The sequence below is a fragment of the Pygocentrus nattereri genome, chromosome 5 (genome assembly GCF_015220715.1).
Source record: "Pygocentrus nattereri isolate fPygNat1 chromosome 5, fPygNat1.pri, whole genome shotgun sequence".
NCBI lineage: Eukaryota > Metazoa > Chordata > Actinopteri > Characiformes > Serrasalmidae > Pygocentrus > Pygocentrus nattereri.
The window spans coordinates 8438526-8460886 of record NC_051215.1 but is presented as its reverse complement, the minus strand read 5'-3'; positions in this window follow the sequence as shown (position 1 = coordinate 8460886).

Sequence of the window (22361 nt, the reverse complement as noted above, 5' to 3'; positions counted from 1 at the left end):
TAGACAAAATGTGGTGTCGTAACACAATTTTAAAGCCTTGAGCTTTCAAACCGTAAGATGAGCAGGGTCTAGATTTCTCTTTTCTTTTTTTAGGGCCCTTATGTAATCCTTGCCCAGTGTCTAATCAAGAAAAAGTTTACCCCGAGTGAGAGAACTTCTGCTTAATGCAAGGCAGTATTCAAGCTGAGATACATTGCCCTAGAAAACTTCAGGTACTCCAGTTAAATGTACATGGTGCATAGTGTAAGAATACAAAGATAAATACAATAAGGCAAGGGAAGATACTATCAATACTATTACCATCAATGGCCTTCGTTTTCCCATTACAAGTTTTCTAACAGGATATTTCGCACCTGTGCTTGGGCTTGGCAGGGCTGCTACCTGAGGTCTTGCGCAACATCTCACAGTGGAGAGTTTACACAGTCCAGATGAATCTAGAGATACTCAGCCCTGGCTTATCGTGCACACGGGCCTGATGGCACCGAATCAACATAGCGCAATGAATGAGACCTCACAGGAATTCCCTCAAGGTAACAGGGGTCCAACCGTAGAAGATCCAAGATCATAGGGGAGATCCTATCTGCAATCACACAAGATACTCTGTTCATTATGTGGAATGCTATAGACCTCATGAAGCTGACTGATTTATATTACTCTGAAGATGCATGACAGCATATTTACATAGATATGCAGAAAAGGGAGTTTGTTAGTAATTGTAGTCAATAAGCCACACTTTCAAAAATTACACACCTCCCTAATCTCAACTACACATTAGAATCAAACTTTATTGGCCAGGTATGCTTACACATACAAGGAATTTGGTTTTGGTTACAGGAACTCACAGTGCACAGTATCAGACAAACATTTACATGTAGTAAATAAAATAAGATCAAAATCTCAACTACACATCAAATCTCAACAACATCCCTCCAAAAACTCAACTACACAGCTCCAACATCTACACATTAACAAAATCTTAACTATGCACTGCCAAAATCAAGAAAATCTCAATTGCACACCTCCAAAATCACCAGAATGTCAACTACACATCAAACTACACATCTCATTTCAACAACACACCAACAGTCTCAGTAACACATTTCCAGCTTTGTTAATCTCCACTCCAGGAAAGGCTGACCGGCTGAGCAGGGAAGTATGTCCAGTAGCACTGGGGTTGGGACACAACCTCAAATGAAAGAAAATGTTGCACAACATGCGAATGTCTGCAGATCTGCAGATGTGGAAAGACCTAGAAATAAAATTCCCTCGCATCCCTCGACCCTCTGTTATGTTTAGCCGACTAAACCTTCTCCACAAGGGGGCACTATGAGAACTCAGACAGCTTTTGTGTGCATCATTGAAAGGGAGGAAACTGATATGAACTCACATCAGCAGGAGCTCACGCATGCCTGTAGGTTTACAGCCACAAATTGCATTTGAATAGAGTAAAAGTTCCAGAACTATACTAAACACAGCCTTTACAAGAACGCAAACACAGGGAATGTCTGATGCCATATGACAATCACTGTTTACTGATCTGGAAATGCTCACACCATCAGAGTAACAATACCTTAGCTAGGTTGTGGAAAAAAGTAGGCAAAAAAACACTGGGATGCTATGGAAGATTAGTGCTTAACAGTCTTCTACACCTGAAGTTATGTGTATAAGTTGTTTAGTTTGTAACTTTCAGTTTTTCATTCATTACCTTATCGATTATTGTACTTGTTTATGATGAGTGCAGATATGACCATCCTGAATGACATACCATGCACTCCACATCTGATTAAGGAAACTGCCATATGCCAACAAAACCAGCTGTGATTTGAACGTAATTGATGAGTCAGTTTCTGTGCGTGACAACAAGTGCCCACATATGAGTACTTTTTTACACATCATTTGCAACAGACATGCCCCAGTGAGCCAATAAAACAAAAGTGTCTATAGGCTGTCCTATGTAGTTGTCTTCATAGGCAGAGTTTGTGGTCAAACAAGCTCTGCACCCCTTACTGGCCAAAAGTTAAATATTTTTATAGCGTGAAAATTACAAGGCTTGAAATGAGCAAAAATTAAAATGAACAAAATGTCATAGCTTTTTTTCAGATGGTAGAGTGATGTTGTTGTGTACTGTGACTCTTTTCATGAAACACTTGCTGCTTAAGCAATAATATTGTAGTATATGGCTGGTGGTCCAGTTACACTATTTCCAGTAGATTTTGGATAATAAAGATTAATTGTGCAGATTGTTAATAAAACTGACAGAGAAGACAAATTTGTGAACCCTTCCGAAAGGCCAGACATAAACCAGAGGCCAAGACTTAAGATTTGTTTGAGGTTGGAAGTGTATACGGTTGTATCTATAAGTCACAGTATACGTTAGCCAGCAGGCCGACATTTCCTCTTTTGAAAAAGTCATTATTATTTCAAACGATAGTGACAATCAGTGCACATGTGTTTTCTGAACCCACAGAGAATTAGTTATGTCTCGGCCTGTTGTGTGGACCTCTGCACTGAGACCACCAGTGTGCCTGTTCTAAAGCTCCGCTATTAGGAAATTTAGATGAACAATGGTTTGTTATTGTATTGACTTTTCTGCAATGCATAATAGCTCTTGCTTTTAAATGCATATTGACCAAAGCTTATTAGCAGGTTGAAAAAATACAATCAATCCAATCTATTTTGTATTGAAATGGTCAATAACGGACTGACCGAAACTGATCAATGATGAGTTAGAGGTGCGCTGATAAGCTGTGCAGCAACAGATGGGCTACAGTCTGCAGCACCTATATAGCGGGCAATGTAGCTGGAGCTCGTTAAATGGCCAGAGAGTGGTGGTAGAATGTAGATGTTTCTAATAAAGTGGGCAGTGTTTCTATGAAACAACTCAGAAAACTCAGTAGACTATGTAGAAAACTCACCTGAATTGATGCATCAGTGTACAACCCTTAATTCCACAGATGTTGGGACAGTATTTGAAATTCCAATAAAAACAGAAAGAAGTGATCAATACATTCAGTTTGACCTGAATTTAAAAAGAAAACAGTATGAAAATATAATATTTGATAAACTCTTAATAAACTTTTGGGGACTGAAAGCCACCAATTAATCCAGTTTTGAAAGTTAACTTTTTTGCCATACCTCTGTTGTACAAGTCTTCAGCTTAGCCAACCATATGTGGCCTTCATAAAATGAGGGACAGGTCTGGACTACAGGCCAATCTAACACCTGCACTGATTATGCAGCCATGCTGGTAATTAAGATAGTCATTTTCTTTATTAGCGCAGAAAACACAATGCATAAGTCCATAACAGAAGAGCTCGAGCCCAGAGAAATCAGCTGTGATTCTGGATATTGTTGAAATATGACTTCCACTGTGCATAGCATACCCTTAACTTGTATTTGTGCATGCAGTAATGAACTGTGTTTATTGACTATGCAGTACCTTCCAAGGCTAGTAGGTCTTTGGCATTCATTTTTGATACTATGACCATATCACCGTAGAAGGTGAAATACCTAAAACCTAAATATTACCTAAGTATTATTCTTAAACTGTTCATTCACTGGCGCATATTTTGGCAAAGTGGTGAGCCTTGCCCCATCCTTGTTCTTAAATATACCCAAGCATGGATGCATCACCTGTTTATGAAGTGTTCAAAAAACATTTTAATGTTCCTAGTCTTAAATTTTGCCTGTCCCAACTTTTTCTGGAATGTGTTGCAAGCAGCGATTTCAGAATGAGAGTACATTTACAATAAAACAAGTTCATTGAGTAAAACATTAAACTCTTTTAACTTAATTAAATACAGTTAGGGGTTTGAGGTTTGTAGAAGAAATAAAAATGATCCTAGACTAGAACTCTGACTTGAATGAAGTGTGTTAATAGCACATACAGGTCGGTTGATTTTCACTCCTTAGAGGCCATGTGGGCAGCAGAGGGGTTTCCACAGTCTACTGAGGGTCCAGGGTTGTGTACTTGGCTCTGTGCACAGTAGCCTTTACTGTCCTGGGGCAGCAGGGCCTTCTTGCTCTGCGTCACATCTGGAGCAGCTGAAAAGAGAAGCATTATGAGCTGTTCTAGCCACCACTCGCCCATAGTTCACAACTTTTTCTCTCTCTCCCTCACTACTACTTTTTTTACCTTCTTCCCAAGAAATGTTGTCCTCTCTTTTTCTTCATGTCCTGTTCGGCTGTTGGCCTGTGGTGAGTAAGTACTCAGCACCCAATCACGTCTGGCCGCAAACCCTCGCTATCAACCACTCTATTAAGTTTTCCTCTGTGGCCAAATGAATTTAATGCTTCTGGCGTTAGGTCAACCAAAAATTTAGGCTTTCTGTTTAGAAATCGGCAGCAAACATTCAAACTGTGATAAAATGATGATTATACAGCAGTCTGGCATTCAAATCAATGCAGTTTTATCAATTTTAGCTTAAGAAATTGAATATTAGAGCTCTATGGATTTGAGCCATGCTGAGCTATGTTTCTGCATTCTAGGTGACAGGTTCTGTCTGTTGTCCACAGCATCAAAGTACAGCATAGAATATCGCTGTTGTAGGAAACCTTATATCTACATTTTTGACATTTTTTGTTTTTTGACATCATTTGAAAATGCCTGTTGCTCTTTGCGTTGTGTATAATTGTCATGATGCAAGAACCAAACAAAATGACCGAAATTGGCTTGGAAAAAAGTCTGGTTCCATTCACTTACAATAAGTTTTTTTTTTCCTCCTCCTGTAAAGTTAGCAATTTGGAGATACAAGGTTTTGTTCCGACAACACCGATATACACCATAAACAGGGCTGGCTCTGTAATACACCCCCTAGAACCTAGCTTTTGAACTTCATACTGTTCAAAATCTGGATGGTCTCCCACTGTGCATAGTACAATTGTAACTTGTCTATGTGGATGTAGCAATGAACAGTGTTTATTGACAATGATTTATCAATGTATTCCTGAATCCCTGTGATGCATGCCAGCTTTAATGCAGTGCCGTCCAAGGGACTGAAGGTCATGGTATTTGTTTGTGATTTTCAGTCTTGACCTTTACGCACAGAGATTTCTCTGGATTCCCTGAATCTGATAGGATATTCAGCATATTTTGATTATATTAAATGCTTCCAGTTGTTAGTTGTGGAACATTTTTTCTAAACTATTTGCTGTTGCATGTTTTGGCAAAGTGGGGAGCCTCAACCCAGTCTTGCTTGTAAAGGATTAGGCCTTTCCTGGTTGCTCTTTTATATGCAAGGATGATTGCATTTCAACATTTCACAATGTTGTCTAGACTTTTGGGGCCCTAAGCAGTACTTGTTATGTTCTTAGCTGATGTACTGCAAAATTAAATGCTTACCATTAACAATGACCACAACAAGATATCTAAATATAATATCAAAATTGTCATGATGGGTTCCTCCCACTCTTCCACATGCATTTGTTGTGTTTATCTCCCAGTCTTCCATGTGCATCTGTTTATCATGTCCACGTGCATTTGTTGATTCCGTCTCAATCCTCGATTGTTTTCTTGACTCTGCCCCTGATTCATTCCACCTGTATTCTGCCTGTCCCTAAGCCCTGTGTTTGCCCCTTGTGTTTGTTGGTCTTTGTTTGATGTATGTGCTGTCTGTATTGTTTGAAGTGTTTTATTCTTGTTTGAGGTTCTGTGTTCATTGTTGTCATGTCTGTCCCGCGATCTCTCCGAGTTGGCTATATGAACCTGGACTGTTCCAACCATGACCCTGGATTTGCCCAAAAAAACTCACTATATATATATATATATATATATATATATATATATATATATATAATATTGCTGATGTGCCCAGTTAACCTTAAGCTTGGATAAAGCCAGGATCTAATCGTAGCAGTAACAGCATGTTATATATTTATATATTTTTCCTTCCTTTGGCAACTCTTCTACACATTTAATGCCATTGGCTGTTGGTCATAGCCATCATACTTTCATGTGCACTCGCACAAGGTTTAATCATAGCCTGAGTATCTACACCTGGATTAACAGAGGAAGCTGATAATGTGATGCTGAAGGCCTGTCTAAGTAGAGGTCACTACTCCTTGTTGCCCAACTTCAAGCAAAAAAAAAAAAAAACAGTTAACAGTTGACAGTAATGTTTTGTTCTTTTTTTATTTTCTTTTTTTCAGTATCAGATGCATGGACGTTCTTTTTCCAGACATTATAGTCAGTTGCTTTTTTCATCTTAGACAACATAATGGTGCAGCATTTACCCAGAACTTGTTAGGGGGGCACCTGGTGGCCAGGGATCCCAAAGAGCTGTGTGTGCCACTCATAGATAGAGTCTTCACTGACTATAAAAGATAAATTGGTTTTCCCTGTAAATAATTTCTGTGTTACGCCCCTAGAATAGGCCTGTCACAATTACTACATATTGATTACTGTTTCTGTTGGTTGCATTCATTCAAGCAGACCACAACTATTTTCCACAGTTGTTAACATGTGATATATTAATGTTGCAAATGTTGCACAAAGGCATTCTTTCATAGCTTTACAGAATATTGGCAGAAATTCCATGTAATCCATAAAGAAATTGAAGCACACAACCCACGTAGAGTGTTTTTCATTTCAAATAATATTTGTGTTTGTGTGAAAGGTTATACTGTTAGCACATACCATGTATTGCCTATTGTTGTCTGATAGAAATACACACAGCCTATGCAATTTGATGAAAACTTGCAGTTTGCATATTTGCTAGTTCATTATACGAGACCCTCAAGCCAAAGTCCAACTATGAAAAATGTCTTTTATGAGTAAAACTCTCATTAATGCAGTATAAAGAAGATAACTAATGTTTGCAGATCCCCTTGTGAATCTTCAGCCACAATACAGTAGCCAGTTATGGTGTAATGACTTTAAAGTTTGGAAGAACAGTTCATTCAATATCAATTAGAATCAAGTGAACAAGGAGGGGGAAGGGGCTTATGCAATGCCACTCATAAATTCTAGGAGTTGCAATTTTTGGGCCATATTTGTTAGCATGGCTAGAGCACCTGAACCGAGCTACAGCAGTGCGTAATGACAGCTTTGTAGAATATACAGTCATTTGCAAGTTTAAACACTGCTTGTCAAACAACATGTTTTGTTGATTTTCTAAGTGAAAAGAAGTAACAAATCTAAACAAATCTAGACATAAAGACATAAGAACAAATCTAAACATAAAATTTTGATGCACAGTTTCCGTTCATTTGTTGAGCTGAACACAAAATGTAAATTCTATTATATGTGCCAGAACTTTTGCACAGGTCCTATTTTGTTGAATTTTTTCCCCTCATTATGTTGAATTCAACAAACCATAACTGTGCATAAAAATGTCCAGAAGTGAGTTCTCTGTAGAGGATTTTGACTTATTTTCACTTTTAAAAACTAGGAAATTACTTATGTCATTTGACCGGGGGTGCCCAAACATTTACACATTACATATGACTGTGTGCATTTGTATCTTCACACCTTCAGTAGCTGCTGATTTGTTATGACGCTGACTTTGCTAGCTAGCAACATAAAACCAGTTCAAGCCAGTTCATCTGTCTTACACTGCAAAAAAAAGATAAGAATAAATAAATAACTAAAGAACAGTAAAAAGTCGAGAAGCAGGATCACCAGACAGAACCTGTTGATTAACAGACATGCTTTCTCAATAACAATAAAAAATCTGTAAATTCACAAATTTATTTTTCAGAAATACTGTCTTTTACTGTAATTCATCACTTATAATTCAACTAGTTATTGTCAACTAGTTCCTGTAATTCAACTAGTTATTCAAACGATAACAATAACAATAACGCACATGTCTGTAAAATTAGCTAATAATTTATTTCTGTAAATTAACAATAGTGGAAAAATACAGTATATATTTGATTTATTTACATGCATATAACCTTGTGTTTTAAAAACAGGTATTAGGTATTGTATTTATAGTATTTTTACTGTTATAAAGTATTTTTTATAAATACGTGTTTACAGTTCTATACTATGTAATACATTTGTGGTCTGAGAATGGAATTTGAAATTGCTGATTAAAGGTGTGTTATGCCAAATTTTTATTTCATCTGCGTAATTCACTTATTGAGGTGTAAAAAATATGATTAAGGTTTCATGAGAAGTGGTACACTGACGTGCAGTGGTTCATTGTGGAGAAACGTACTGACTCAAAACCTCTCTCTTAATGACTTTGTTTACATTTTTGTTACAGATTTCTACATTTAAATGCATTCAGCTGGATGAATGAAATAGACATCTCCATCAGCAAACTTTAATATCAGCTGAAGGGCAATAATGGGATACGTTCCACTCAATTCCACAGTGAACTGATTCACATGGGTCTACTTAAACCTGGGGGTCTCAGAGGGAGCATGACCAAAATTCCCTGTGGTTACTTTGAGTGTGTGTGTGTGTGTGTGTGTGTGTTGTGAGGGCAGTGAGAAGAGGCAGAGCAGCCCTCCGTAGTTCTGCTCAGTCTCCAGCTGTGTTTGTGCTGTCAGCTCAATGTGAAGCTGCTCCGCTGATCCGCACTCGTCCACACAGGGGGTTAATTGGTGGGACATGGCCTGTATGTGTGTGTGTGTGTGTGTGTGTGGGTGAGCAAGTATATGTGTAGGCTAGGTTGTCATGGTGGTAAGAAATAAGTTGTATTGTTTGCTTTTCTGAGCACATGCAATTGACTGCTTTATGTAGAAAAGCAGGATCCAACCCATATATCAATATTTAAAAAGTTACTACAACACTGTGTAAAAATCAGAGAGCCTTCATTTACTTATTTTCCAGTGAAGTTATTCATTTTTGAGGAGATTAAATATACAATCTCACTGCTTACGTAAGAGAGGAAAATAAATGATGAAACAAATGGGGCAAAAACTAAAGACTTTTTGTTATATTGGAGTAGTCATGGGCTGGAGGTTAGGGAACTGGCCCTGTGCCCGGAAGGTTGCTGGTTTGATCCTCAGCGCCGACAGCACATGACTGAGGTGTCCTTGAGCAAGACACCTAACCCCCAACTGCTCCCCGGGCGCTGTGGATAGGGCTGCCCAACGCTCCGGGCAAGTGTTTTCACTGCCCCTTAGTGTGTATGTATTCACTAGTGTGTATGTGGTGTTTCACTTCACGGATGGGTTAAATGCGGAGGTGGAATTTCCCCGTTTGTGTCACTTAAAACTTGAGTTCAAAATCTAATTAAAATTGGCCAATTAAAAACGTATTAGAAACAGGTGCTGGTGTTCTCTGAGCAAGGAACTTACCACCCCAGAGCCCAGATCTAAACATCATGAATGTGTTTGCCAATACTTACATTATGAGAGGCAAAACATGCAACCAACCTCTAAGACTGAACTTTGGAGGTGTAAAAAATTATTTTTCTTTAAAAAATTGAAAGCAAGTCATCTGACAAGAATGGAAGCTGTAATAAAAGAGTAAAAACAGTAAATACTAACAAAGGTATTTCATTGAGCTGTTGAGGCTTCTGTGTAAGTCTATGTGTAAATAAATGTTGTTTTTTCTAGACTCTGAAAAATAAATAATGAACTTGCTGTTTTCATTGCAAATCACATACAACAGTCAGCCATAACATTAAAACTACCTCCATTCACTCATTATTACAGAATGTAGTTCATCTGTTTCATACTTTGTTAGCCACCTTTCTCCCGGTTCTTCAGTGTTCAGGACCACCACAGAGCAGGTATTCTTTGGGTAGTGCATCATTCTCAGCACTACAGTGACACATGAAGTGGTAGTGTGTTAGTGTGTGTTGTGCTGGCACAAGTGGACCACCTAACAGCAGCTTTGCTACCACTTAGAAAATCACAGTAACCATTTAGCAAATACATTAGCAACCACCTGGGATATGATAGCAACCTTTTAGCACCAACCACCTTACCAACCACCTAAAATACCATAAAAACCATTTGGTAAAACCCCAGCAATCACCTGGGAACTCCTCAAACTGTGAAACATGCACTTTCTTCAGAAATTGTGCTTTTATACACACTCTAAAAGATGGTTCTTTAAGTATTTTTTAGTAAAGAAAACGGTTCTATACAGAACTAGGAACAGTCAAAGAACCCTCTGCATGATCACAGGGCTCTTCAGATTGATGGAGAATGTCTTGCATATGGTTCTATATAGAGCCCTTTTGAAAATGGTTCAATGTAGCACCAAAAAGGATCCTCTACTGTTACCATGTCAAGCTTGTGACAATAGAAGAAACCTTTTTGGTACTATATAGACCATTTTTCAAAAAGGTTCTATACAGAACTGTCTACAGCACATTTTCCATCAATCTGAAGAATTCATGATGCAAAGAACCCAATGCAAAAGATTCAGTAAGTGTTCATGGTTCTAGATGGAACTGTTTACTAAAGAACCCTTGAAGAACCAGCTTAAGAGTGCAGTTTTGTTTACATTATTAATTCTATAATTTTTTTTTCAAATATTGATTGTTAGTACATTCTATGCAGTGCTCACATTTCTGCATATTTTGATCTGCAATTACTTTGTAATATTTAATTTTGAGAAAAATGCACGGGCACATGTCACAGTTTGTGTTTCATTTGTTTCTAATATGTTGATTTTGACACATAAATAGAAATTGTGAACCCTGTAGAGGGTGTCAACTAAACATGTCAATTTACAAGGAGTGTCCAAAATATTATTTAAGCTGAGTCAGCATAGTATTATATGAAAAATGACTTGAGTGAAGAGGTCCATTTAGGTCCATGTCTTTGTAGTCTATTAATAAATAGAAACATCAGTGAAAAGTGTGGGAGAACACCCTACAGTGTGCTTCCAGGGCATGGTTTTGGATGACGGCGGACCTGAGATGTCCATATAACTGGTTGTTCTGTCCTTGTTTGACAGATGACACTCTGTTATGGATCACTGGTTTCCAAAGCTGCCCTGGAGCATCTTGCGTAGACGTATGCGTGCCTGTGTGCGTGGATGCAGGTGCTCCTGCCCCTAGCTAGGAAACTTCAGGTGCTTCAACCAAACGAATAATAAAAACATCCACACCTGGCCAAGGCCTGGAGCGCAAAGCCAGGAGATGAGAGAGAAAACACGTTAACTGAGACGGGGAACCAAAGCCACAGCTGTAAGAAACACAACTTCAAACCGATGCTAGAAACTTCAAAGTTCTGGATGACAGAATCTTCTGATCTGCATAAAAAAGTAGAGGTTCACAAAAGTGCACTGAAACAGACAAAGTTTACTGTCTTCAAAAGCACACATCATTTCCACATGAATAAAATATACATATACATCGGTCAGCTATAACATTATGACCACCTCCTTATTTCTACACTCATTGTGCATTTCTTCAGCTCCACTTAGGTTCACTTTGAAGTTCTACAATTAGACTGTAGTGCATCTGTTTCTCTGCTTACTCCTTTTACCCTGTTCTTCAGTGGTCCGGACCCCCATGGACCCTCACAGAGCAGGTACTATTTGGGTGATGGGTCATTCTCAGCACTGCAGTAACACCGATGTGGTGGCGGAGTGTTAGTGTATGTTGCGCTGGTACAAGTGGATCAGACACAGCAGTGCTGCTGGAGTTTTTAAACACCTCAATGTCACTGCTGGACTGAGAATAGTCCACCAGCCAAAAATATCCAGCCAACAGGGTCCTGCGGGCAGCATCCTGTGTCCACTGATGAATAATTAGAGGATGACCAACACAAACTGTGCAGCAGCAGATGAGCTCTCGTCTCTAACTTTACATCTACAAGGTGGACTGTCAAGGTAGTAGTGTGTAATAGAGTGGACAGTGAGTGGACACAGTGTAAAAACTCCAGCAGCACTGCTGTGTCTGATCCACTCAGACCAGCACAATATACACTAATACACCACCACATCAGCGTTACTGCTGTGCTGAGAATGATCCACCACCCAAATAGTACCTGCTCTTTGAGGGTCTATGGGGGTCCTGACCACTGAAGAACAGGGTAAAAGGGGGCTAGGAAAGTATGCAGGAAAACAGATGGACTGTAACTCTAAATGTAGAACTACAAAGTGCACCTAAATGGTGAGTGGAGCTGATAAAATGGACAATGAGCAAAGTGGACAAGGAAGTGGTCATAATGTTATGCCTGATCGGTGTATTTATGCATGCAACCATGGCTGGTAATTAATCTGTTAATTTTTCTGCTGCACAAAGTACCAGAACATTTGTCATCAGAAAACTCAAACTGGGCTTTTTTCATTGGTCATTGGTCCAGTACCAAAGGTTTCAGTTTTATGGTTTTTAGTACTCAGGGGTGGCCTCTTCAGTCTTTGGTGATACCTGCAGCTGAAGCCAATGATAATTATTTGACTAGTATATGACCAATAAGTGCAACAGAAGAACTTGAATGGCCTGTTAATGCACCCGTAGTTATTTTGACAATTATTAGTCTGAAAAAAGTTTGCTAAGGTGAAATTAGCTAGACAGGATTCTAATGCTAACACTATTTAGATCGTTTCTTTGCCCATACGTTCACGCTTGAGAAAAATGAATGAAAGTTCTGCTTGATTCTGCATGTTTCTGTGTAACAGTGGATATTTTTGTCTTTGGTTTGTGTGAAAGCTCAAACTTTAGAGCTAATTTTAGATCCAAATGATCACAATAAGCCTCATAAACCTTTCAGTTTCAGCGCAGTTCTACAGGTGACCCAATTTATTTATCCAGACTAAAAGCTTTTAAGATGTTGATTGAAGGACTTGATTACACAATGCATAATAATACTTTAACTGGCAACAGCTCTCACATACCATGCTACTAGCTAAATTAAACACAAACCTTTTCTAATTACATAAGACTTTTGTTGAATTTGGACTGAAAACGGGTACGAGTAGGATGGGGTCAGGTTGGAACAGAATTTTTCAGGCTATAGTTGGGTTGCAGATCAAAAAGGTCAAGCTCTACTTGAGGAGTTGTTAGGGGTTTTGGGGATTTAGTTTTTTGGTAGAAGCCTGCATTTCTACTTTATTTATTTATTTTCCTCATTCCGAATATCCAGTTAGACATTGTCCCAGGTATTGTAGCTCTATAGGCTGCATGTCATCACACTCACTTTAATGTCTTTCTACAGAACTTGCTTATTGCATTCACTGATCATTTAATAGAATGTTTTCTTTTTTGTCTGATCATAAACAAAAATAAACATGGCAGCTGGTGAGATAGACACTCACCATCCTGTGTTTGTTTTAGAAATGTTTTTGTATGTGTCCTTTCAGAAGGTCCCTCATGTGAAAGGTAAAAGAAAGGAAGTAGTGTATATTTATTTATCCATACACAAACTTTTTTTCTGGACATTTGGACATACGTGATGTTTTGATTAGTATAACAATCTTCTACATTACAAAACACAATCATTCAAGGCTTTTGTTTATTTTGTTAAAGGTATTTATGAGTGACAGTAGATGATCTATGAATTTGGGGATAATATTGTTTTTGGTGGTATACTGGACCCTGGAATTCTGCACAATAAATGTGCAATAATGTTGAAAAATGAACATATTTATTACCATCAGGACAACAGACCTAAACACTAAACTAAAAACTAAACACTTTTTGTTGGAGTCTATTGGAGTAGTCATGGGCTGGAGGTTAGGGAACCAGTCTTGCGACCAGAAGGTCACCGGTTCAATCCCCTGAGCTGACAGCCCGTGACTGAGGTGCCCTTGACGAAGGCATCTGACCCCCAACTGCTGCCCGGGCTCTGCGGATAGGGCTGCTCACTGCTCCAGGCAAATGTGCTCACTGCCCTCTAGTGTGTGTCTTCACTAGTGTGTATGCGATGTTTCACTGCACGGATGGGTTAGATGCGGAGGTGAAATTTCCCCACTGTGGGTCTAATAAGGGTCACTTGGTCAAATAACTTTTTGTCTATGACGCTGGGCTAGCATTTTAAATGTAAGTAATATGTCTAATATTACATGTCGTCACTGTTCAAAATACCAAGTATCTTCATTTTTTGTTATTTTTAGTTCTGTGCATTATTTGAGCTCAACAGCTACCCTAAAATTTCCTGATGATTGCACCAATGGAAATGCTCCAAAATTGCTTTAAATCTCTTAACATTAACTTACACTGAAAGTAAAGAACGTTTTGGCCTCTCCTGTAAAGTTACCATTTTGTAGATACTTCTTTTCCTTTGGATAGCGATGATATAACACTATGAATTATGTAATATAGCTTATTTAATACTTTCTGTTTTCTTCAATGATATCAACTGTTTAAACTATTTGTTCAAGTTAGACAACATAAATCAGTGTATATGCTTTGTGTTGAAAAGGTCTTTGATTAGTATTATTATGATACAAAAAATGTGAAAAACATTTCATATATTTAGAGCCATTCATGCACAAATCCAGGTAGTTCAAAGAGTAAAAAAATGCAACAGTACACACAAATAATCCAGTGCTTGTTTTGTGTCTTATTTTGATGATGATAAATTTGTTTATTTTTCTAAATCTCTAACTGAGTATTATGTTTCCCAGTAACCAAAAAAATGAACATATTATGTTAATTATGCAGCAGAGAGCATGTTTCATAACAAAACAATGTTTGTTTGCAAAGTGTTTAGTCTCGAGCCTGAGGAGGAGGATATATGGACATAGTTTAAGGCACAAATGTTGGAAAAAGACATTCCGCCTTTGCCACAATCTTGATAAATGTGTGGGCTCTAAGTAGTTGGTGCATCTTGTGTATTTGTGACAAAAGAGAAAAGACAAAAGAGCAAAAGGGCAAGGTTTGTTTTCGAATCTCTCCTGAGTACATCTCTCCTCCTCCCACCTTCGTCTTTTCTTTCTTGCCCTCTGCTTCTCTTTCATGGCCTCATGTTTACAGGGAGAATTCAATAGAGAGAAAGTGTGTGTGTGGATGGCAGGTATGTACCTGGACCACACATCTTTTCCCCTCAGGCCGTGATCAGAGTGTAAACTGTTTGCAGAGATGGATGACACCAGAATTTTGCTTCTTTTCTCCCTGCCGTCGTAAAAGCGGTCAGTTGCAACGGGGGTGGCATTGTTTGGGCAGGCAGACAAATCACCAGCCAGTCAAAAGTATGTCTTTGTTTAAAACCCCCGTGTTTCACTCAGTAAATATTTTGCTATCCTCCTGGTTACGTCTCCACGTCGGTTTCATCTGATTCTGCTGCACTTCAGTCGTGCCTGACTCTGCCTGAGAAAGCCGTAAATTCTAAACATTTTTATTGAAGTCAACTGTAGCTTGTCCAGATATTTGATTCTCAGCTGAAATGGCACAGTGACATCTAGAGAATTAAGGTGTTTTCTTAGTAACTGTTAGTTGGTGCCAGAATCTAAAACACTGACAATCCATGTCCTGGACTCGTCCTGGACTACACAGCATTCTGAATGGTGACTGTCCATTTAACCCCTGGCTTATTACACACTAAGACTTATTGCAAAACTAGGGACTTCAATGCAAACTAGTAGAGCTATTCTTAGGGTATAGAATTGGATAATAAAACTGCCCACCGGCAGCCCCTGGCCATTTAACCAAACCCTGTGACTAGATTTTCACATCCTCTGGGTTCCAAAAGCAGAGCAGGAGTATGATCCTATGAAAGCCAGAGGTGAAACACACTTCAACCATGATGAAAAGCAGCCTTTCATTTCATCCTTTGGTGCTGCTTTACTTAGATCACTGACTGAATGCTTTACACCAATTCCTGGAGTCCAATATCTGCTCCAAACATTCATCTGACTGGCCTCTTCAACTCAGAGCAGTGAACAGAGCAACTAAGCCTAGAGTAGTTTGCAAAAAGAATGCTCTGTTGTTGGAGCTCCTCACCTCTACCCTTACAAGAATGCAGTCAATCAGCCAAAAAATGTTTGTTGTTCAAAGTGATTCTTTAGTTTTTCACTGGGGCTGTGAGGCTAACAAGTAATGGTAGTCTATAACTCACCAGTTATCATTGTATAAAATGCACATCTAAATTACTGCTTGTCTCAAACTATGTCATCAAGTAATCTCAAATAGTCCTGCATGGAGTTTTGACACACTTTTTATCCACAATGTGTCCTTATGCAAATTTACTCTAATTGGTGGGGTATAAGTGATGCTAATTGGTGGGGTATACCACCAAGAGGAAAACCTCAGACACCAAAAATGTCTTTAGCTTCTTTCTGTAGGCCCCCTAGTGGCAGCAGCGCGAAAATAGATATGTTTTGAATTTATTTAATAAGATTATTCATGTAATTCTGTTGTCACATTAACTAGGACACTGTTGGCTCTCTGTGTGTGAAATGTTGTGACTGTGTTGACCTGCTAGCGAGCAATGAGGGGCGAGATATTAGGGGTGATATCGCCCTGCTGTGAAAACTCAGACCGAAATGCCGCGAGAAAATAAGCAACACTGCAGCTCTCTTGATATGAAAAGGGTATAACTGCAAAAATAAATAACAGCTTTCCCAAAACTGAATTAACACACTTTTATAAATGTTTTCTTATCTCCAAAACCAAAAATCTGATTATGTGCAAATTATACACATTTCTTTCTGAAAAAAAAAAATGGAATAATTGGATTTTATGTCTACTGTGAAAAAGGGCTAAAAGCATTTTCTCAAAAGCAGTGGTTTCCAATAGTGGACAAAACAAAGAACTTATCTCTAATGACATTTCCAACTGACATACTTGAGAGCCTGTTGAAAGCTCTATTTTCCACTCAAGCCAAGTGCAAAATATCCTCTCACACAGCAGATGGCCACCGGTCAAATCAACATAGACCCCGTCAGTGTGGTCAGAGTGGGAATATTCAGCCATTAAAATCGGATTAACGTTAATTAGGTGACTCTTTTACGACGGCAGCGTGTGGAATTCGAGTTGGACCGCTGCTCTAAGCACTCCTAAGGAGCCACAGAGCAATCCACTCCACTAATAAATGCAAGTCCAAAGACTTTACACTGGAATAGACATTCCGTTCTAAACTGCCCATAGCCTGAATGCAGGCCACTGGGGAACTGGCTAGGATAACTCAGGCCTGTATGGGCTTTGACGTTTTTATACTCACCCTTAAAACTCGGCCTGTCAAAGCTAAATGGGGCCTTTCAGGTGAACGGCCAGCTTAATTCACCCCCCACGCCCCATCACGAACGGGTACACGTCTATACACTTAAGAATTACACCAGAGCCTCATGAAACGACTGAGTGTACAGGAGAAGGACAAACACATAAATAAAAAGAGAAATGTCATGGCTCATGTGTTATTTATGAACGTCGTCCTGGATGTTCTACTGGAGAATTTAATGAAAAAACGGGTGTTCCAGACATGTCAAAGACATTTTCCTTACTAGTTTTTTCAATTAGTCAATTATTAAAGTTCCAGGGAACATAGTGCAAAATATTAAAATTGTTTGTATGTTACTAAACTAACATCCCTCTATCTAACTCTCAAGCCTACGATACTCATGCTGAGATAAACACAAAAGTGTAACTAAGGAGAAATGAATGAGCTGCTGTAGACTCCACTGCGTCTCTCAGAAAAACACATTATCTAACTTTTTCTTCCATTTACTGCACATACAGGGGTGGAGCCACAGTTTTGAAAGTGGTGGGGCAGAACATAAAAAAATGACAAAATACACCTAGAAAAGTGTGATTGGACAGGCAGTTGGAGCTGGGGAGTTGCTAGGCTGTTAGTATGGAATTTTACATGATTTATATGGTATCCTAGCTGGTTACTATGGTTACTACTATAAGCTGTTCCTATGATATGGTAGGTTGTTGCTTGAGTGTTCATAGGTGATTGCTGTCATATCCCAGGTGGTTGCTATGGTATCCTGGTTATTTTTTTGGGAGGATGTGATGTTGTTGCTGTTGTATTCCCAGTGGTTGCTAGGGTGTTTCTAGGTGACTGCTATCGTATCCCAGCTGGATTCTTGGGGTTATGAGGATGTTGCTGTGATATCCCAGGTGGTTGCTAGGGTGTTGCTAGGTGATTGCTATGGTATCCCAGGTGGTTTCTTGCGAATTCTGAGGTTTTTGCTATTATATTCCTGGTGGTTGCTAGGGGTTGCAGACTTTAATGTTCGGTGCACAAACATTATCCCACCACTCATTCCTATGAGGAAAAAATCATCTTCATTTCACAATCAAAAAGTTATATACAAACAAACAATGAGAGCAAACTTTCTGGACTTTGAACAGTGTTCAAAGAAAACTGCAGGACAAGTTAGTGGACGCAAAAGCTAGCAGAAAAATAAGAAAATGAAGATGAAAAAGAATAATATGCAATCAGGATGACAACAGTGTTGCAATGCACAATCACTAACTAGGCCACTGAACTCACTAAAACCACCTTTCAGCACTACATATCATACGTCATGCTATGTCTCTATAAGCCTATTCAAGCACAGTGTCAGGGTTCGTATTGATCCTGTGCTTCACTGGGTTCAGCCTCAGATAACAGAAGCCTTGCTAGATAACATCTCTGAAGACCAGCTCCAGTAAGAAACACTAAAACTGATATTTGGTCAATTTTACATAGTGTAGTCACATAAATGGGGAACAGCTGCTCTATTTTTGTGTATTTCAGTGTAAGCATAGAGACACTGTGGGGGAACATATAATTTTGCTATTGCTGTGTGGGTGGGACAAGCCCCTTCAGTCTTACGACTGATGACAGATGCATTCATGAGACTTTTACTAGAGCTAGTAATGTAGATTTTGTTCTTTTGTCAGGAATTACAAACAAACAAACATGCATACATGTGTAGCATGGCCTTAAATTTGCTAAACCACCACTGATGTAAGCCGGAAAAAAATGGGAATTAAAAAGGTATATAGTTTTTTTATAAAACTGTATAGATAGATATATGTTTAAATGTATACTTACTGCATCAAGTTATTGTTGGATGTTTATATTTTAGTGTAGTAGACCAATAAGACCCATAAACCGTACATCAAGCGCTAAAGCAAACAGAACACAAGGGTTACTTAAGATAATGTTCAATAGAAGCTTTGAAAATCAAACATTTTCAAATTTGATAATTGCAGCCCTCAAAAGGGGGCATACAGCTGTGTGCAAAAGTTTAAACACCTCTTATCAAAACATTGTTTTCTTGATTTTCTAAATTGAAATAAGTTAATCCTCTACAGGAAACACGAACATAAAAATGTTTTTTTGCAATTTTAGTGCACGATTTCTAATTACCCTGATAGCAAGAGGATAGTGGTCCACTGTTGGCCTGCTGATAGCAAAGCTGGCGGTCCACTGGTGTTTTGCTCAGTGTATTCTTGGCAGCCCACCAGTGGTTAAGTAGACTGTTAGACAAAAAAGACATTTTTCACTTAGTGTCAAATTTGCCTATTTTACCTTCCTTCCTTTCTTTAGTTAAATTAGTTTAGAAAATCATTTTTATCTAGCACACTGTCAGCAACAGCATGTTCTATAAAATCATTGTATATGAGGCCTACTCATTATTATTTATATACCGTTTGAGGAGATTAAAAACTCGTTAGAGCTTGTATGTAGGACAATAATCTGGGTGGTCCGAGAGTGGACTAGCAGTGGCAAACAGTCATCGGGTTGCCAACTTTATCAAGCCAGTTGACAGATATATGCTTGCTATCTGGGTATTTGTGCATTTAAAATCGATGCATTTAAAATCTGTTTGAGGAGATTAAAAACTAGTTCGAGCTTGTATATAGGTATTTTCTGAGTTTTACATATTGGGGGAAAAAAAACATAAAATATGAAACATGCCTTAACTTTTGCACAGGTCACATTTTAGGTTTGTTTATTATTTTCCAATATATTAGATCAGCTCTGGACACCTTATGTCTGTTTACCATCTAGAATCAGGCTCTCTGTCATGTTTAGTTGTGATGACTGTCACATGACTTCATTCTATTCACATATTTATTTAGCCTTACATTGTTATCACATCTTTTTTTATCAGGAAAACTGTCATACAAGTGAGAATACAAACTTCCACGCAAATTTCTGTGATTTTTTTTTTTTCTTCAATTTTTGCTATATCCATCACATCCTTTTGTATGATCTATAAAAATCTGCAGAAAAAAGCAGTATGAAACCGAGCTTCTGTTTCATTTTAAATCCTCAGGTCCAAAAAGACACTACAACTGTGCCTCTGTGTGAATTCCTACAGACTGTGCCATATTTCCTTTACAGCCTTACAGCACTGAAGATGACAAAACTTGATGAAACCACAGAGTAATATGACTAATCATATTTGCAGCAGCTGTGGAACATGCTCAGACACGCCCTCTATTCATCTAAAAACTGTTTCCATCTTTTCTCTGTTTATACCAGTGAGGAACACACATGCATGTGCACATATACACACACACACACACACACACATACTGACTGATGCAGACATCTTACTGCTGCATCAGGGAAGCTTTGGCTTTTGTCTGATGTGGTTCAGAGTATAAAGGGCTGTGGAGAGATACTACAGGGCCTTTAGCCCAGAGAACTGTAGACTGGTTTACAGATAGAGCAGACAGTTTCACTGGATGCCTTTCATTTATGGGGACACGGCTTACAGAACTAATAAAATCAGACAGGTGAGCCTCCCTTACTGCGATGTATCTGGAAAACAACACTAAAGATCAAAGAGCATCAATATCTCCAAAATCTAAGGCTTTGTCTCTGTAAAGCAGGCAACCCGGTCTACGCTTCCTATGGTAAAATAGGAAAGTATTTAGATAGTTAGATATTGTCCATACCATAAAACACTACCTATTCTCGAGAACAGTGGTTCCTAACCCTGGCCTTGGAGAAACTCCTGCCCTGCACATTTTAGTGTTTGCCCTGCTCCCAACACACCTAATCCAACTAATCTGCTAATTAACAAGCCCTTCCTGAGTTGAAGTGGGTGTGTTTTGGCAGGAAAACACAAAAATGTGCAGAGCAGGGGGTCCTCCAGGGCCAGGGTTGGGAACCACTGCTTTAGAAGATAACATAGAACCTGAAAACTGCACTATGGAGAGTTCCATTTGAATTGAAGGTACATTAAAAATGGCCTCCAGAACTATTTTATTATCAATCCAGTCATCTTCATAAGGTTGCATTATTAGTGCAGCCACTTTCAAATGACTCTAGCATTGGTCAGGTCTTCTTTAGACGACTCCCTTTTAGATCCAGTGATTTTCAGAGGACTCTTGTATTGGTCCAATCATCTTCAGAGGGGTGTCTTATTGGTCCAGTCATGTCCAGAGGATTTTCTTAGTGGTCCAATCATCTTCAGAGGGATGGCAAAGGGCTCTTGTATTAGTCCAGTCATCCGTAGAGGGCTCTCTTATTGACCCAGACATTTTCAGAGGATTCTTGTAGTAGTCCAATCATATGGGCAATCATCTTCAGATAATTCTCTAACTGGTTCAGTCATGTTCAGAGAACTTCCTGATTGGGTTGGTTATCTCTCTGAATAGATTGGTATAGATTATCTATAGCGGGCTGTACTGTCGGTCCAGCCATCTTCAGAGTGATTTTCTATTATTGATCCAGCCAATTTTAGAGGACTGTATTATTGTTACAGTATTGGTGATATTACCGTTCCAGTCATTTTCAGAGTATTTTCTAATTGCTGCAGACATTTTTACATGACTCTCATATCAGTCCAATCTTCAGAATGTTCTCTTATTGGTGCAGTTTTCAATAGGTTTTGTTATTGTTTCACTTATTTTCAGAAGGATCTTGTACTAGTCCTCTTACCTTTAGAGAGCTGTTGAATTGTTTCAGTCATCTTCAGAGAGCTCTCCTGCTGGTGCAGTTGTTCTACATAGATTGAAAATATACAGTATATTGAATATTAGGACCAAAGGTCATGATTTCATAATTTAAAAGCCTTTTATAACCACTTGTGCTGTAGATGGACATGATATGCAAAAGCCATTTAAGTGATAAAAATGAGTGGAACCTGAAGAAATGTGAAAGTATGCACTGGGTGAATGCATGTGTATGTTTCTCAGAGGCTTGTTTTTAGGTAAAGAGAGGATGGGCTTTGATCTGTGAAATCCCATATCTTTGGCTTTGTTGGTGAAAGACGCTCTGAAGCTCTGAGACTCAATCAGGCGACCTGCATGGGAATCCCCTCACAAGAGATGATAATACATACACACATACTCCCACGCACACAAAAACATACATATGCAAACAACGTAAGCACAGGAACACACACACACACACACACACACACACACACACACACACATATTCCACAGAAACACTCACTTGTCCAATGGGATCTGAGGGCTTTTTCTTCATTTTTAAAGACACTTGCATATGACACGATACCCATGTTTTAGATATCAAATTTTCAAAACAATCTCAGCTCTCTGCAATGAGGACCTTTTGACCTGGAGCACTGTGTGAAGAGAGAGTTC